General features: G+C 44.2%; 3 long non-coding RNA genes across 3 annotated transcripts in view; 2 read left to right on the plus strand and 1 right to left on the minus strand.

The window, feature by feature from the left end:
* Positions 1-17,906, minus strand: part of LOC308581388 — a 308,379-nt gene that overhangs the window by 290,146 nt on the left and 327 nt on the right. The gene's annotated exons all lie outside the window — the stretch shown is intronic.
* LOC308581335 lies at positions 2,934-4,844 on the plus strand. Its single transcript, XR_014004983.1, has 3 exons — positions 2,934-3,291; positions 4,109-4,216; positions 4,527-4,844. It is a non-coding gene; the product is annotated as an uncharacterized lncRNA (long non-coding RNA).
* LOC308581399 lies at positions 10,469-17,786 on the plus strand. The gene is made up of 3 exons (XR_014005053.1): positions 10,469-10,640; positions 11,417-11,524; positions 16,731-17,786. It is a non-coding gene; the product is annotated as an uncharacterized lncRNA (long non-coding RNA).

Below are 17,906 nucleotides of genomic sequence, written 5' to 3' on the forward strand. Positions count from 1 at the left end.
AGGGAATTTTAATGAGAAAGTACAACTGGTGTTGGGTGCTGGTGCTTCATGGATGCACAGGAAACTGAGAAACCTACTAAAGGGCAAGCAAGCAAAAGAAGGAAGCAGCTGGAGGGAATTACTAGTGGTCTTAGTTGTCTCTATACCAATGCACAGAGTATGGAAAACAAACAAAGTCCTCAGTGATAGTTTTGAGGAGAAGTTGGTAAGATGTGGACTAGGTGATACTATGGTTAGGTGAATTTGTAGCTGGCTGATTGACTAAACACAAAAAACACTTACCAATATTTGGATTTCCCTGGGCAAGATAAAGTGATTAACAATTTTTTTGAAGCAAGTATTTTATTATTCCTTAGGTTTATGGGACCACTGGGAACAGCAAAAAGGTACTATTGTGGCACAAGGGGGATTCACATGCACCCTTTAGTTCTGGGGAAATATGCCCCTAGGCCCTGAATGGCTGAGGGAAAATCTACTCTGGCATCAGGAGCTCATAGAAGCCTGGGACATTCTGTATAGCCCATTTCAATTTTTCTGAAAAATCAGTACATTATGCACCTAACATCTTAAGGAATTACTACCCGCGTCCTTGTTCCTCTTCAGGGCCACCCAAGCATATTCACAGAGGCTTCATATGGTGGTGCTGTGGTCTAAACCATGGAGCCTCTTGGGTTTGCCAATAGGGTGAGCTCCTGTTGCTCTGTCACAGCTCCTGCCAACCTAGCAATTCGAAAGCACGCTAGTGCAAGTAGATAAATAGTTTCCGCTGTAGTGGGCAGGTAAACAGCGCTTCCATGTGCTCCACAGTGTCCTGTTGCACCAGAAGCAGTTTAGTCATGCAGGCCACATGACCCGGAAAGCTGTCTGGGGACAAATGCCAGCTCCCTCGGCCTGAAAGCTGAGATGAGCGCTGCACCCTATAGCTGCCTTTGACTGCACTTAACCATCCAGGGGTCCTTTACCTTTTACCTTTTCACCGTTCAAGCTTACCAGCATGAGAGAAGAAGCCAAGAAGGTTCCTCCTAGCCTTAAATAATAGTAAAGGTAAAGGTAAAGGTAAAGGATCCATAGTTTTTCTGGGTCATGTGCCCAGCACGACTAAGCCGCTTCTGGTGCAACAGAACACCAAAACCAGAGCAGCAAACGGAAACGTTGTTTATCTTCCTGCCGGAGTGGTACCTATTTATCTACTTGCACTGGCATGCTTTCAAACTGCTAGGTTGGCAGAAGCTGGGACAGAGCAACAGGAGCTCACCCTGTCACATGGATTTGAAATGCTGGCCTTCTGATCAGCAAGTCCAAGAGGCTCAGTGGTTTACACCACAGCGCCACCTGTGCCCCTTAAAAGGGAGAATTTTTATGCAGCACTTTGCACTCCCATGTAGCTGCCCATCCAGTTACAGACCGGGGCTGTTTCTGCTTAGCCAATGTACATGCACACTACAACAAAGCCACAATGAAGTCTTGTTAATTGAAAGAAGCAGGTGTTCCTTCCACGTTAGATATTATCAGGTGGCTACAGAGATCCGGGACATTCTGTACAACATTTGGCTATTCCGTCAGTCCATCGGGATTTATCCTAACAATCAGCTCATTTTACCCCCAATACTGAAAGGCAGCCACTCGCCTCATCTTTGTTGTTCCTCAGACACCCCAGCATGTTGCCAGAGGCTTCTGCTACCCACCAACCCCATCAGGATCAGGTGCCCTGAGATGCTAATAAGCTTCCTATTGGCTTTATATAATGGCTATGTTGAACCTGGTTCCTCAAGCCAAGCAACTTGTTGTTTTTCAGAAGCTGACCTATTGCCACTAGTTATTACCAGGTTTTCCTACCCAGACAAGATTGGGTTTTCTAACAAGGGGCATCCTGGCTATAGCAGTCAAAAGTCAGAGTACAGATTTCACCTTCTGCCCATAGTTCTCTCAACTGCAACACTTGATCTACTCCCCTGCAAGTGAAGAGTTGCCATTCATTCCAATCAGAGGAAAGGCAATCAATGCACCTGGGAACAGTGGTAGCAAAACTTGCCCTTCAGCTGATGGTGGTAAATTACCACACAAACCAACTGATAACTTGTTAAACTGGCATCTATAAGCAATGCTGTGAAGCCACAAAAATCCACGAGGAGGCAAACTAATGACATGGGCTCACCTGCTTTGATTTACGGGTCCTATGTCTTTGAACATGGTCTAAGATGGATGCAGTATTAAAGGACCATGGGAAGTGAAGGACACGAGGCAGGAGTTGGGAATGCAGGTGAGCTGTGCATAAGCAAGCTGCCAGCTAGCTCTGCCGAAGATCTTCTTATCAGCACAATATGCAAAACCAGTCAGATACATTTTGGACTGTGACCTTTACACGTCTTCCAATTCTGAGATCGAGGGGTGGTACAAAGTTACTTTGGCACCTGTTTCCACCGCGTCATTTTCCCCTTGAACCATGTATGACGAAGGAGACAAAGGTCACAGACAGGGCACAGCAGACCACTAAGAGAGCAAAGGTTAGATAGAGGACATGATGTTCAGACAGCTGTGGCTTTGTCTGTGGGTGGAAGTGTGCTCCACACCCGGCAGGTGGAAGTCTGCCTCCCACCCGGTGATCATTCCTTCACCATGTATCAATCACGGAAGGTGGACAGAAAAACATACTTGTGCACACCTTTCATACTACTGTGCGTAGCAACAGAATAAAAAAGTGACCTCCTTTCAACAGAACTTTTTAGCAATGTGGATGATCAAGCCAGCATGCAGGCTATTTGACTATTGGTTCCTCAAAACATCTTCGTGTTACAATTGAAACCCAGAGCTCAACAGGGAACCCAATGAAAGGAACAAGCAATTCTTCCACAAAAGATGAGATCTGGGACGTTCTGTGCAGCATTCAGCTGATCCCTCAAGCCCATTTGGATTTGTCCTAACAACTAGCACTTTGTGCCTGAAATGGCCCAAGGCAACCACTGCCTTCATCCTTGCTATTCTTCACTGTCAACCCAGGATATTGCCAGAGGCTCCTGGGACCTTTAAAGGCCACCAGGATGAGGCAAGAAGTCAAGAAGGTTCCTTTCGGCCTTATATAATGGATGTCTTGAACTAGGCACCTCAAACTGCGCAGTGTGTTCTTGTCTGCCTTGAAAGCCTGCGATTTCTCAGCTGCTAGCCTTCCAAAGCTGTCTCTCCATACAAAAGGCATTCCAATGGAGCAGAGCTTGTTTCTTGGTAATCAAAGGCCACGTCTGCTTCAGGTCTGGCTGTTTACATTCTGTGTTCTGCTTTTGCTCAGGACTGGTGGTAAGTATTGCCCCCATTCCCCATCTCAAAATAGGTAAAACAAGAATAAGACACTGCTTTACATAGGTAAAACTATAGGTAAAATCTAGGAGAAACTGGTGGGGATGTACTTTGGGGCAAGAGTGGAATACATGCCTCCTAAAGTGGGGACGTGATAGTTCAGTGTTGGAGCACACGCCTTCCATTGAGAAAGCCCCTAGTCAATCCCCTACCTATCATCTCCAGGTGAACATTTCAGTGAGAAGAGAGTGGAGCATCCTGATAATGGGGCAAAATAGACAAGGCAGCTCCCTGTGTTTGTAGAAGTGAATCAAATTACCCATCTCTTGTATGTGTATAGCTGGGTGGATTCAGGGCTCATGCACACTTCTGCTCATCCTGTGCTTTTGAGGAAAGAGCCAGGCAGTTTCCCATTTGCCTCACCACTTTCCCCAGGAAAGGGTTTGTGGCTGAATCCAAGCACATCAAACCGCAGAAAATCCTACTGACAATTGTTTCAATTCAGCAGATCCAGTTCTTAAGGTAAAATCCTGTACCTTGGAGCCCATTTCAGGGGAGAGTTCAATTTCCCTTTTACCTGTGAAAGGAAGCTGCTTTTCTCCTGCCTCCTGATGAAAACATGAACACTGCAAGTTGCAGGACAGATCGTGCCATCTTTGGAAAAGAGGGTCTAGTTGTCTAGTTGGAAGGTGTTGCTAGTCTCAGGGCACAGGAGCTTGCCACAAACAATTTCCATCTCTTAATCTATACACAAGTTTAGTTGGACATTGAATAATGATTGGTCCCTTCACAAACGAAATGCTGTCTGTTACAACAGACGCTGTGAAATGCAGACTGTGCTCTTCAAAGGGGCCTGGCAAGCCATGCGAACCGAAGGAGAAGACATGTATGGGACCATTCTGCCTGAAGATAGAAATATTTTCAGGTAAGTCTTTTCTGTCAACCATCTTCCTTTTTCTATGCTGGGACTAGAATAAACTGAGATATAAGTTTAAAACTAAAAATAAAAAAAATGGACATGTATCTTTCATAAATGTTCATTTTATTTTAATGTTGACATTTTAGTAGTTTTAGCAAAATAAATTCAAAATTCTATTTAAGTGCATATTTTTAAATGAAGTTTAAAATGTGGGGAAAGCTTTTCTCTCTCTTGATATAGACTATGGACTAATTCAGTAAAATTCTCTTCATTCACTAGTTAGTATCAACCTAAGTACTTATCTCTCTCTCTCCAGGACAAAATGGCAAATTGACTAATTACGTCAAAGAATGTGGTGAAGACAGTTCGAAAAAACTCTGTGGGACAGAGGTGACATCGGGAGATAAAAAGAAAGTATCATGCTGTAATAGCGACTTATGTTTTGACTGATCTTACTATTCTATTCTAAAGTTGTTTTCGCCTATCCATGTAAAAGGGTGGGTAACCAATCTTTCCCCTTTGATAGACATAATATTAGAATGTTTCATATCATTTCCTTTCAATGGACAACAGGTCTTCCTCCTGCCATTGCAATTCAAATGACAGACAAAAGCCCCATGCAGACATTCTGATGACATGGCCAATAATCACATTCAGGGGATGTTCCACACCAAACAGCCTCATCGTCCTCCACAAAATGGTGGCTGACTGTGTGACCTGGGGAGTCTTCTGTATTTGCGGAGGGCTGCCATATATCTTAGACTGATGATTTTCCAGCACCCTGAGTGCATTGGGAAGCCTCCATGAACACAGGAAACCCCCAATTTGGCTATCCATACTTGTTAATCAAACACTCATTCAGTTCACAACTTCATTTCTCCTTCCTGCTCCCAAGAGGAGGACCACTCATTTGTGCTCACTCATTTATGCACTCCTTCATTGTCTGATATTTTGAAAAGTAAAAATAAAAAAAAATCCTTCCAGTAGCACCTTAAAGACCAACTAAGTTAGTTCTTGGTATGAGCTTTCGTGTGCATGCACACTTCTTCAGTGTATCATGCTCATACCAAGAATTTTTTTATTTTGACTATGACAGACCAACACGGCTACCTATCTGTATTTGAAAAGTAAGTTCCTCTTGCAAAAGTGCACTATTGACTTAGGTATTGGGGTGGAATGTGTCATTTCTTGGAGAGTTGATGGACATGTACCAAGCAGTGATTTGCACTGTCTATAGGATTTGTGGGTCTCTTTATCACTCCCCATCCCTGCTTGAACTTGGCAAATCACAGAAGATGTTATCAAATACAATAACCTGTGCTAGGGATGGTGACAATTCCTCTCTTCCTGGAGCTCAGGGAACCCTGTTCTTCCCAACATCTCCTCGATTGGAGAGCTTGAATGTTCTCTGTTCTCTTTCCTGAACATTGCCATATGACTGGAACATAGCAAAGTTTTAAGTAGTTTGGACTGGGAGGAGTTCTAGGTGGCCAACCACGATAGAGTTCAATAATAATAGTTAAAATCACTGCTAGTTTTGCATGCAGTAATAATGCGAAAATAATAGTTTGTATTATTTGTTGTACCTTACGCATCAATGATTTCTTTCAATAAAATTTAAAAACGAAGTTGCAGTCTGTATTCTGTTTTGGCTCCTGTGTAATTACTGTATCTTGATCACAAAAGAAATCACTGTACCTCATACTTTCCTTTCCTCAAAATTGAGGAAATCTTAATTATATGAGTCATATCCCATGCTTTGCAACAGGCTTCTGTGCTCAGCTGCATTTCCTTTCCCTCTCTGGGCCCCTCCAACTTCCAGAAGACACAGGCAAGAATACGACAGGGCAGAACAAACAAAGCAGATCCTCCATTTTGCATAACACTCTTGCATCGTATATGGCAGTGTTCAAATAGAATCCCATACACAAATCATAGAATCATAGAATCATAGAATCATAGAATCATAGAGTTGGAAGAGACCACAAGGGCCATCGAGTCCAACCCCCTGCCAAGCAGGAAACACCATCAGAGCACTCCTGACATATGGTTGTCAAGCCTCTGCTTAAAGACCTCCAAAGTAGGAGACTCCACCACACTCCTTGGCAGCAAATTCCACTGTCGAACAGCTCTTACTGTCAGGAAGTTCTTCCTAATGTTTAGGTGGAATCTTCTTTCTTGTAGTTTGGATCCATTGCTCCGTGTCCGCTTCTCTGCAGCAGCAGAAAACAACCTTTCTCCCTCCTCTATGTGACATCCTTTTATATATTTGAACATGGCTATCATATCACCCCTTAACCTCCTCTTCTCCAGGCTAAACATGCCCAGCTCCCTTAGCCGTTCCTCATAAGGCATCGTTTCCAAACCTTTGACCATTTTGGTTGCCCTCCTCTGGACACGTTCCAGTTTGTCAGTGTCCTTCTTGAATTGTGGTGCCCAGAACTGGACACAGTACTCCAGGTGTGGTCTGACCAGAGCAGAATACAGTGGCACTATTACTTCCCTTGATCTAGATGCTATACTCCTATTGATGCAGCCCAGAATTGCATTGGCTTTTTTAGCTGCCGCGTCACTGTTGGCTCATGTCAAGTTTGTGGTCAACCAAGACTCCTAGATCCTTTTCACATGTACTGCTCTCAAGCCAGGTGTCACCCATCTTGTATTTGTGCCTCTCATTTTTTTTGCCCAAGTGCAATACTTTACATTTCTCCCTGTTAAAATTCATTTTGTTTGTTTTTGCCCAGTTCTCTAATCTGTCAAGGTCGTTTTGAAGTGTGATCCTGTCCTCTGGGGTGTTAGCCACCCCTCCCAGTTTGGTGTCATCTGCAAATTTGATCAGGATGCCCTTGAGTCCATCATCCAAGTCGTTGATAAAGATGTTGAATAAGACCGGGCCCAAGACAGAACCCTGTGGCACCCCACTAGTCACTCTTCTCCAGGATGAAGAGGAACCATTGATGAGCACCCTTTGGGTTCGGTCAGTCAGCCAGTTACAAATCCACTGAGTGGTAGCAGAGTCAAGACCGCATTTTACCAGCTTCTTTACAAGAATATCATGGGGCACCTTGTCAAATGCCTTGCTGAAATCAAGGTAGGCTACATCCACTGCGTTCCCTTCATCTACCAGGCTTGTAATTCTGTCAAAAAACGAGATCAGGTTAGTCTGACATGACTTATTTTTCAGAAATCCATGCTGACTATTGGTGATCACAGCATTCCTTTCTAGGTGCACACAGACTGTTTGCTTAATGATCTGCTCCAGAATCTTCCCTGGTATTGATGTCAGACTGACTGGGCGGTAATTATTTGGGTCCTCTCTTTTCCCCTTTTTGAAAATAGGGACAACATTTGCCCTCCTCCAGTCTGCCGGGACTTCGCCTGTTCTCCAGGAATTCTCAAAGATGACTGCCAGTGGTTCTGAGATCACATCTGCCAGTTCTTTTAATACTCTTGGATGCAGTTCATCTGGCCCTGGAGACTTTAATACATCTAAACTAGCCAAATATTCTTGTACTATCTCCTTAGTTATTCTGGGCTGTGTTTCCTTTGCTGAATCATTTGCTCCAAATTCTTCAGGTCGGGCATTGTTTTCTTTATCGGAGAAGACTGAGGCAAAGAAGGCATTGAGGAGTTCAGCCCTTTCTGTGTCCCCTGTTTGCATTTCACCATCTTCTCCTCTGAGTGACCCCACTGTTTCTTTGTTCTTCCTTTTGCTACGGACATACCCATAAAAGCCATTTTTGTTGCTTTTAACCTCTCTAGCAAGCCTGAGTTCATTCTGTGCTTTAGCTTTTCTGACTTTGTGTCTACATGTGCTGGCTATTTGTTTGAATTCCTCTTTGGTGGTTTCCCCCCTTTTCCATTTTTTGTACACATCCTTTTTTAATCTTAATTCAGTTAAAAGTTCTTTAGATAGCCACCCTGGCTTCTTTAGGCACCTTCCATGTTTCCGTCTCATTGGTATTGCCTGACGTTGTGCTTTTACTATCTCCCTCTTAACAAACTCCCAGCCATCATGAACTCCCTTTCCTTTTAGTATTGCTGTCCATGGGATCTCACCCAGCACTTCCCTAAGTTTTATGAAGTCGGCTTTCTTAAAGTCAAGAAATTGAGTCCTAGTATGCTTGGCTGCTCCTTTCCGCTGTATAGTAAACTTCAGAAGAGCATGATCACTCGCGCCTAATGATCCATCCACATCTACCCCACTAACCAGCTCATCAACATTGGTTAGGACCAGATCTAAAATGGCTGTTCCTCTTGTTGCTTCTCCCACTTTCTGGACAATGAAGTTGTCTGCAAGGCCAGTAAGGAATCTGTTTGACCTTATGCTCTTGGCTGAGTTTGACATCCAACAAATATCCGGGTAATTGAAGTCCCCCATTACTACTATCTCCCTTCCTTTTGCATGCTTGACCATCTGTTCCAGGAAGGCATCATCTATGTCCTCCGTTTGGCTTGGGGATCTATAGTAAACTCCCACAATGAGGTCTCTGTTATTCTTCTCTCCCTTAATTTTGACCCAAATGCTCTCACTTTGGCTTTGAGGTTCTAAATCTTGGATCTCTTCACAGGTATACACATCCCTGACATATAACGCCACTCCTCCTCCTTTCTTGTCTGGTCTGTTTCTCTGAAATAGATTGTATCCCCCCATTATTACATTCCAGTCGTGGGACTTATCCCACCAGGTTTCAGTGATGCCTATTATGTCATATTTAGTTTGCTGTACCAAGAGCTCAAGCTCATCTTGTTTATTTCCCATGCTTTGCGCATTAGTGTACAGACATTGAAGTCCATTAATCATTCCCCCATGTCTCTTATTTAAGGATTTTTTCCTCCCACCACTAGGTCCGCGTGCTGTTTGCTCCATTTGGTCTATGACATTTGGATGATCAAATCAAATCACATGAGCCCAGTCAGCATCTGGAAACATTAACATAACCATAGCATATTAGTCTGTTTGTCCAGGTCTTGGCACTCAGATTAAAAAAAGGGGGGGCTCAGTCAGCTGACTAACCAGCCAACCTTCCTGTGTTGTTGTTTAGTTGTGTCCAACTCTTCGTGACCCCATGGACCAGAGCATGCCAGACACTCCTTTCTTCTACTGCCTCCCACAGTTTGGTCAAACTCATGCTGGTAGCTTCGGCAACACTGTCCAACCATCTCGTCCTCTGTTGTCCCCTTCTCCTTGTGCCCTCCATCTTTCCCAACATCAGGGTCTTTTCCAGGTACAGTGGTACCTCGCAAGACGAATGCCTCGCAAGACAAAAAAACTAGCTAGACGAAAGGTTTTTTTGTTTTTGATTTGCCTCGCAAGACGAATTTCCCTATGGGCTTGCTTCGCAAGACGAAAACGTCTCGTGACTTTGTTAAACCGTTAAAACCGTGCTTCGCAAGACGAAAAATTCGCTAGACGGCAAAACTTGCGGAACGAATTAATTTCGTCTTGCGAGGCACCACTGTAGTCTTCTCTTCTCATGAGGTGACCAAAGTATTGGAGCCTCAGCTTCACGATCTGTCCTTCCAGGGAGCACTCAGGGCTGATTTCCTGAGCCAACCTTCCACTTCTCCCCAATTAAAAGCATCAGCTCATATTGGATGCGATTTGGCTCCAAGAAATATGCAGGTGGCCAGAATATCTGTTCATGGGATTGCCAGGAATGAGAGTCTGTCTTGCAAATCTGCTGTCTCTCCATGTCCCACATCTTTGAATAAAGTTGAAGATACGTGCAATATCAAAGGACCACTTATTTATCACTCATGGAGAACAGAAACACATGGCTGTGCACATCATTCATTGCACTGCACTATGAGCCACAGTGAGATACAAAAGAAAGCTGCTAACACAACGATTTGGGAATATGGGCTGGCCAGAAGTCATCCATTGTGTTTCATCTGCAGGCTGGTTGAGAGTTGCCTGCTCAGCACATCGTATTATTACAATTGAAACCTGGAGCAGAACAGAAAACCCTCGTAAGATAGCATCAGGCATCCACTGTGGTCCACGACATTCTGTACAGCATACAGCTGATTCCTCAGCCCATCTGGATTTGGGCTAACAATCAGCACTTTATGCCTGAAAGGGCGCAAGACAACCATCGCCTTCACTCTCTGCTGCCCATCCGAGTGACCCAAGCATATTGCCAGAGGCTCTTTGGACCTTTCAATGCCACCAGGATGAGGTGAAAAGCCAAGAGGATTCCTCCCAGCCATATATAATGGATATCTTGAACCCGGCTCCTCAAAGTGAGCAGCGTGTTCCTGCCTGCCCTGAAAACCTGTGGTTTCTCAGCTGCTAGGCTTTGAAAGCTGTCTCTCCATACAAAAGGCATTGCAATGGAGCAGAGCTTGTTTCTTGGTAATCGAAGGCCACGTCTGCTTCAGGTCTGGCTACTTACATTCTCTGTTCTGCTTTGCCTCAGGACTGGAGGTAAGTATGGTCCCCACTTCCTGTCCCTGAACAGGTGAAGCAAGAATAAGCCACTCTTCTACATAGGTTGAATCTATGAGCAACCCAGAGGGGATGTACTTTGGGGCAAGCGTGGAATATATGCCTCCTTTAGTGGGGTTGTGATATTTCAGTGTTAGAGCTCTTGCCTTCCGTGAAGAAAAGTTAATCCCTTACCTACCATCTCCAGTTGAACGTTTCAGTGAGAAGATTGTGGTGTATCCTGATAATAGGGCAAAATAGACAAGGCAGTTCCCTATGTTTGTGGAAGTGAATCAAATCACCCACCTCTTGTTGCATGTGTATAGTTGGAGAGATTTAGGGCTCATGCACACTGCTGCTCACAATGTGCTTTTGAGGCAAGGACCAAGGTGTTTTCCATTTCCCCCCACCACTTTCTTCAGGAAAACTCGCTACTTTCGGCTGAATCCAAACAAACGTCAATCCACAGAAAACCCGACTGACGATTGCTTCGATTCAGAGTGTACCATCTTCGAGAAAGAAGGTCCAGCTGTCTAGGCGGAAGGTGTTGCTAGTCTCAGGCCACAGGAGTGTGCTATAAATTTGCGTACAATTTCCAACTCTTAATATATACACAGAAATGCAAATTTTGTCCGACTGTCCAAGGGAAAAAAGATTATACCATTTCTGTTCTGGGGTCTCTGCTGACAGCTATGTGTGCTGATAGGATTTTGGTGGGTTAGAGCATTGAATATCAATTGGTGCTTCCACCAATGAAATACTGTCTCTTACAACAGATGCTGTGATATGCAGAAGATGCATCATAAAAGATCCTGGCGAGCCATGCCTACCGAATGATGTGACATGTGAGGCATCATTCTGTCTGATGGTAGAAACCTTTTCAGGTAAGGAGACTCTCCTGTCGGCGTTCCTTCTTTTTTATGGTGGGCCTCAGTGTAGAAAACAAAGTTTTTGTACCATACTTGTGTCCTTCTGTGAGTGTCTGGAGGCAGTTGGAGGATAGATGGCAGCTAACAGATTGAGGCTGAATCCTGACAAGACAGAAGTACTGTTTTGGAGGGACAGGAGGTGGAAGGGTGTGGAGGACTCCTGGTTCTGAATGGGGTAAGTGTGCGCCTGAAGGACCAGGTGCGCAGCATGGGAGTCATTTTGGAGTCACAGCTGTCCATGGAGGCACAGGTCAATTCTGTGTCTGTCTACCAGCTCCATCTGGTACGCAGGCTGAGACCCTACCTGCCCATGGACTGCCTCACCAGAGTGGTGCATGCTCTGCTTATCTCCCGCTTGGACTAGCAATGCGCTCTATGTGGGGCTACCTTTAAAGGTGACCCGGAAACTACAACTAATCCAGAATGAGGCAGCCAGACTAGTGACTGGGAGTGGCCACCGAAACCGCATAACACTAGTCCTGAAAGACCTACATTGGCTCCCAGTACGTTTCCAAGCACAATTCAAAGTGTTGGTGCTGACCTTTAAAGCCCTTTAAAGGCCTTGGTCCAGTATACCTGAAGGAGCATCTCCACCCTTATCATTCATGTTGTATTATTGGACTAATACAATAAAATTATCTTCATTCACTGGGTACTTCTTTGTTCCCCTTTTGGCCACAGCAGATGCCCATGCATTCCCTTACTTGTTCCTTTTTTTTAAGCTTTCCTTTTTTGTAAATATTATGTGGTATAGTATCAGCAGCACAGCTTCCTGGAGACAGCAACAACTGAATGATCAGATGGGTCAAACACTTTGTGAAATGATGGGGTCCTTGCCAAGCTCATTGCCTCTTGGAATAAAAGGGAGCAGCAGCAAAGGAAGCCACAAAATGACATGCCCTCTATATAGAGAAAATGGGCATAATTAATAGGAATCCAAGTTTATGCACCAACCACTGGTGCTGAAGAAACTGAAATTGACCAATTCTATGAAGACTTACAAAACCTTATAGAAATGACACCAAAGAAGGATGTTCTTCTCATTATAGGGGATTGGAATGCTAAAGTAGGGAGTCAAGAGATACAGTGGTGCCCCGCAAGACGAATGCCTCGCAAGACGGAAAACCCACTAGACGAAAGGGTTTTCCATTTTGGAGGTGCTTCGCAAAACGAATTTCCTATGGGCTTGCTTCGCAAGACGACAATGCTTTGCGAGTTCCTGCGGGGTTTCTTTCCTTCCCCCCCTTTTTCTAAGCCGCTAATCAGCTTATCAGCTGATCCGATCAGCAGATAAGCCGCTAAAAGCCACTAATAGCGCTAATAGCGCTAATCCGCTAATCCGTCAATGGGCTTGCTTCGCAAGACGAAAAAACCGCTAGACGAAGAGAATCACAGAACGGATTCTTTTCGTCTTGCGAGGCACCACTGTAAAAGGAACAACTGGCAAGTTTGGCCTTGGAATTCAAAATGAAGCAGGGCAAAGGCTAATAGAGTTCTGCCAAGAGAACAAGCTGGTCATCACAAACACGCTTTTCCAACAACACAAGAGACGACTCTACACATGGACATCACCAGATGGGCAGCATCGAAATCAGATTGATTATATTCTCTGCAGCCAAAGATGGAGAAGCCCTATACAGTCAGCAAAAACAAGACCTGGAGCTGACTGTGGCTCAGATCATCAGCTTCTTATAGCAAAATTCAAGCTTAAACTGAAGAAAGTAGGAAAAACCACTGGGCCGGTAAGATACAATCTAAGTCAAATCCCTTATGAATACACAGTGGATGTGAGGAACAGGTTTAAGGATTTAGATTTGGTGGACAGAGTGCCTGAAGAACTATGGATGGAGGCTGGTAACATTATACAGGAGACAGCAATGAAAACCATCCCAACGAAAAGGAAATGCAAGAAAGCAAAGTGGCTGTCCAACGAGGCCTTTACAAATAGCAGGGGAGAGAAGGCAAGCAAAATGTGAGGGAGATAGTGAAAGATACAGGAAATTGAATGCAGATTTCCAAAAAATAGCAAGGAGAGACAAGAAGGCCTTCTTAAACGAGCAATGCAAAGAAACAGAGGAAAACAATAGAATGGGAAAAACCTGAGATCTCTTCAAGAAAATTGGAGATATGAAAGGAACATTTTGTACAAAGATTACCATAATAAAAGGCAAAAGCGGAAAGGACCTAACAGAAGCAGAAGACATCAAGAAGAAGTGGCAAGAATACACAGAGGAACTATACCAGAAAGATATGGATGGCTCGTACACCCCGGGTAGTGTGGTTTGCTGACCTTGAGTAAGAGCTGTTCGACAGTGGAATTTGCTGCCAAGGAGTGTGGTGGAGTCTCCTGCTTTGGAGGTCTTTAAGCAGAGGCTTGACAACCATATGTCAGGAGTGCTCTGATGGTGTTTCCTGCTTGGCAGGGGGTTGGACTCGATGGCCCTTGTGGTCTCTTCCAACTCTATGATTCTATGATTCTATGAGCCAGACATCCTGGAGAGTGAAGTCAAATGGGCCTTAGAAAGCACTGCTAATAACAAGGCCAGTGGAAGTGATAATATTCCAGCTGAACTATTTAAAATTTTAAACGATGATGCTGTTAAGGTGCTACACTCAATATGCTAGCAAATTTGGAAAACTCAGCAGTGGCCAGAGGATTGGAGAAGACCAGTCTACATCCCAATCCCAAAGAAGGGCAGTGCCAAAGAATGCTCCAACTACCGCACAATTGCACTCATTTCACACGCTAGCAAGGTTATGCTTAAAATTCTACAAAGCAGGCTTAAGCAGTATGTGGACCGAGAACTCCCAGAAGTGCAAGCTGGATTTTGAAGGGGCAGAGGAACCAGAGACCAAATTGCAAACATGCGCTGGATTATGGAGAAAGCTAGAGAGCTCCAGAAAGACATCTACTTCTGCTTCATTGACTATGCAAAAGCCTTTGACTGTGTCGACCACAGCAAACTATGGCAAGTTCTTAACGAAATGGGAGTGCCTGATCACCTCATCTGTCTCCTGAGAAATCTCCATGTGGGACAAGAAGCTACAGTTAGAACTGGATATGGAACAACTAATTGGTTCAAAATTGGGAAAGGAGTACGACAAGGCTGTATATTGTCTCCCTGCTTATTTAACTTATATGCAGAATTCATCATGCGAAAGGCTGGGCTGGATGAATCCCAAGCCAGAATTAAGAACGCCGGAAGAAATATCAACAACCTCAGATATGCAGATGACACAACCTTGATGGCAGAAAGTGAGGAGGAATTAAAGAACCTTTTAATGAGGGTGAAAGAGGAGAGCGCAAAATATGGTCTGAAGCTCAACATCAAAAAAACGAAGATCATGGCCACTGGTCCCATCACCTCCTGGCAAATAGAAGGGGAAGAAATGGAGGCAGTGAGAGATTTTACTTTCTTGGGCTCCATGATCACTGCAGATGGTAACAGCAGTCACGAAATTAAAAGACGCCTGTTCCTGTGGAGAAAGGCGATGGCAAACCTAGACAGCATCTTAAAAAGCAGAGACATCACCTTGCCAACAAAGGTCCATATAGTGAAAGCCATGGTTTTCCTGGTAGTGATGTATGGAAGTGAGAGCTGGACTATAAAGGAGGCTGATCGCCGAAGAATTGATGCTTTTGAATTATGGTGCTGGAGGAGACTCTTGAGAGTCCCATGGATTGCAAGAAAATCAAACGCTTCCATACTTAAGGAAATCAGCCCTGAGTGCTCCCTGGAAGGACAGATCGTGAAGCTGAGGCTCCAGTACTTTGGCCACCTCATGAGAAGAGAAGACTCCCTGGAAAAGACCCTGATGTTGGGAAAGATGGAGGGCACAAGGAGAAGGGGACGACTGAGGACGAGATTGTTGGACAGTGTTCTCGAAGCTACAAACACGAGTCTGACCAAACTGCGGGAGGGAGTGGAAGACAGGAGTGCCTGGCGTGCTCTGGTCCATGGGGTCAAGAAGAGTCGGACACGACTAAATGACTAAACAACAAACGGGCATATTTCCTAAATAGTAGAGCAATAAACTTCAAGAAAATGGAACAACTTCTATATTGTAATGTCTTGCTGCCCCTTTTATTGGAGATTGATGATGTCGTAAAACATACGTGGCCTCCACATTGATCATCTAACCTTGAGTTAGTCAGGATGAATGCTCAATAAATGGAAGAGCCCAAAGTTTCTCTAGGGAGTACCGCATTGGCATGAATATAAGTCGCACCCACAAATAAACCACACTTTTAGAATTGAAGGGGGGGAGAGAAAAAATACAATACTCAGGCTGCTTCCTGGGGGGAGCCACACCACTTTGCTGGCGGCCTTCCACCTTCTTTCTGGTGCTTGGGGAAGGCGTGGGAGCGGTGGGCGGGCAGTGCGCCATTACCCTGCGCTTCCGGGCTGCTTCCTAGGGGGGAGCCGCGCCACTTTGCCAGTGGTGTAAGGTGCATGATGCATAGCGTATTGTCACATGACAGTGCATTGGTTGGCAAGTGCAAAGTCTCAGCAGCAATACGAAAAAGACCAAGCATTTCCAATGAAAATGGAGCATTAGAGAGCTTTCCCCCCAACTCCATTTTGAACACATGGATTCAGTTGTGAAGCTGGGGAGATTCATGGACATATCACTGCAAGGCAGACTATGCAACAGTCTTCCAGCAGTAATGGAAGAGTTACCTCGTTAAAGTCTTGAATGCCAGCTATATTCTGATATTAAGCCACATTACATAGAGGGACCTTGCTTAAGAAGATGAAATGTTGGAGAGTGACAGGAAAAGTAAGATTTCTGCATCAAGGAACTGGCATGTCACTTGGAAAGTGGCCTATTTTTCCGTCTGAAGGGAAAATATTTGGGATTTATCCTTGACAACAAAGGTGGAATTTCTGAGATTTAAGGGTTTGTTTTATTTAGACATATATTTTGCATATGCTTTAACCTACTTTTATTTTAATGTTGACACTTAAGTAGCTTTAGCAAAATGAATTCAAATGTCTGTTTTAAGTATACTTTTCAAGATTGAGTTCAAAATGTAAAGTATAGTTGGAAGAGGAGTAACCTTTGTCCTCTCTTTTGGTATGGATTTTGGACTAATACAATAAAATTATCTTCATTGACTGGTTAATCTCAACAAAGATACTTCTCTATCTCTCTCCAGTTGATAAAGGTGAATTGGTGAAAACCATCAAAGAATGTGGCCCAGATAATATGATAGGGACATGTGGAATGAAACCATCAGATGCAACGAAACTGAGAATGTCGTGCTGTGAAACTGACTTATGTTTTGACTGATTTTACTATTCTGTTCCTAAATTGCTCCTCTTTCCTGTTCCAGAGAAGAGGACCACCCATTTGTGTCAACTCATTTATGCATTCCTTCACTGTAACTTCTCCCCACAAAATTGTGCAATTAACTGCAGCAAGAGGGTGGGATGGGATGTTCCTTGATGAGTTCATAGACACCTACCAAGCAGTGGTTTACACTGTCTACTCTTACCTTCCCCACACCTGACCTCATATGAAGTCAGGCGTAGGGTGGATGTGGGCTGGGGTGGGGGTCTTCTGAAATAGCCTCTTGTGCCAAATGGGGAAGACCAGAATGCTTCCTTATGCCCAGAGACCAGAGTTCCCCTCCCTTGCTAGAACTGGGCAAATCACAGAAAATTTTATCCAAAACATTCGCTTGTGGTTGGGATAGTGATGAGTTTCATTAAACAAGAGGGCGAACTTGGATAGTCTCTGCCTGCTCGTGAGAAAAACCATCTGCCTCAAGTCATAGGACAGTTTTCTATCTTGGTCTGTTCTCTGTCTGAGTCTCATGATTCTCTGCAAACTCTGAATGATCATGAGCCCCATTCCTAGAGAGGGATCGTACATTTGGCATAACAGGCATCTGCCCTAATTCTGACAGGACCCTGATGATTTATCAGCTCTTAACCACGTTCTTAGAACATCTCATTCCACACAGTCAGTCAAGATGGTTGGGGGGAGTCTGGAAACACTTCTATTTGGACTCTCCTGCATCCTGTCCATCAGATTCTCAATTCATCTCTTCCTGGAGCTCATGGAACCCCTCTGTTCTTCCCAACCCCTCCTTGGTTGGAGAGTTCAAATGTTCTCTTTTCTCTTTCCTGAACTTTGCAATGTAACTGGAACATAGCAAAGCTTTTAAGTAGTGTGGACTGGTGGGAGTTCTAGGTGGCCAATCACGATAGAGTTCGATAATAATAGTTAAAAATGATTGCTACTTTTGCATGCAGAAATAATGTGGGAATAATACCTTGTAATATTGATTTCTCAGATGCTTCAATGGTTACTTTCAATAAAGTTTGCA

This window comes from Podarcis bocagei (assembly GCF_964188305.1).
Source record: "Podarcis bocagei genome assembly, chromosome: 2".
Lineage (NCBI taxonomy): Eukaryota > Metazoa > Chordata > Lepidosauria > Squamata > Lacertidae > Podarcis > Podarcis bocagei.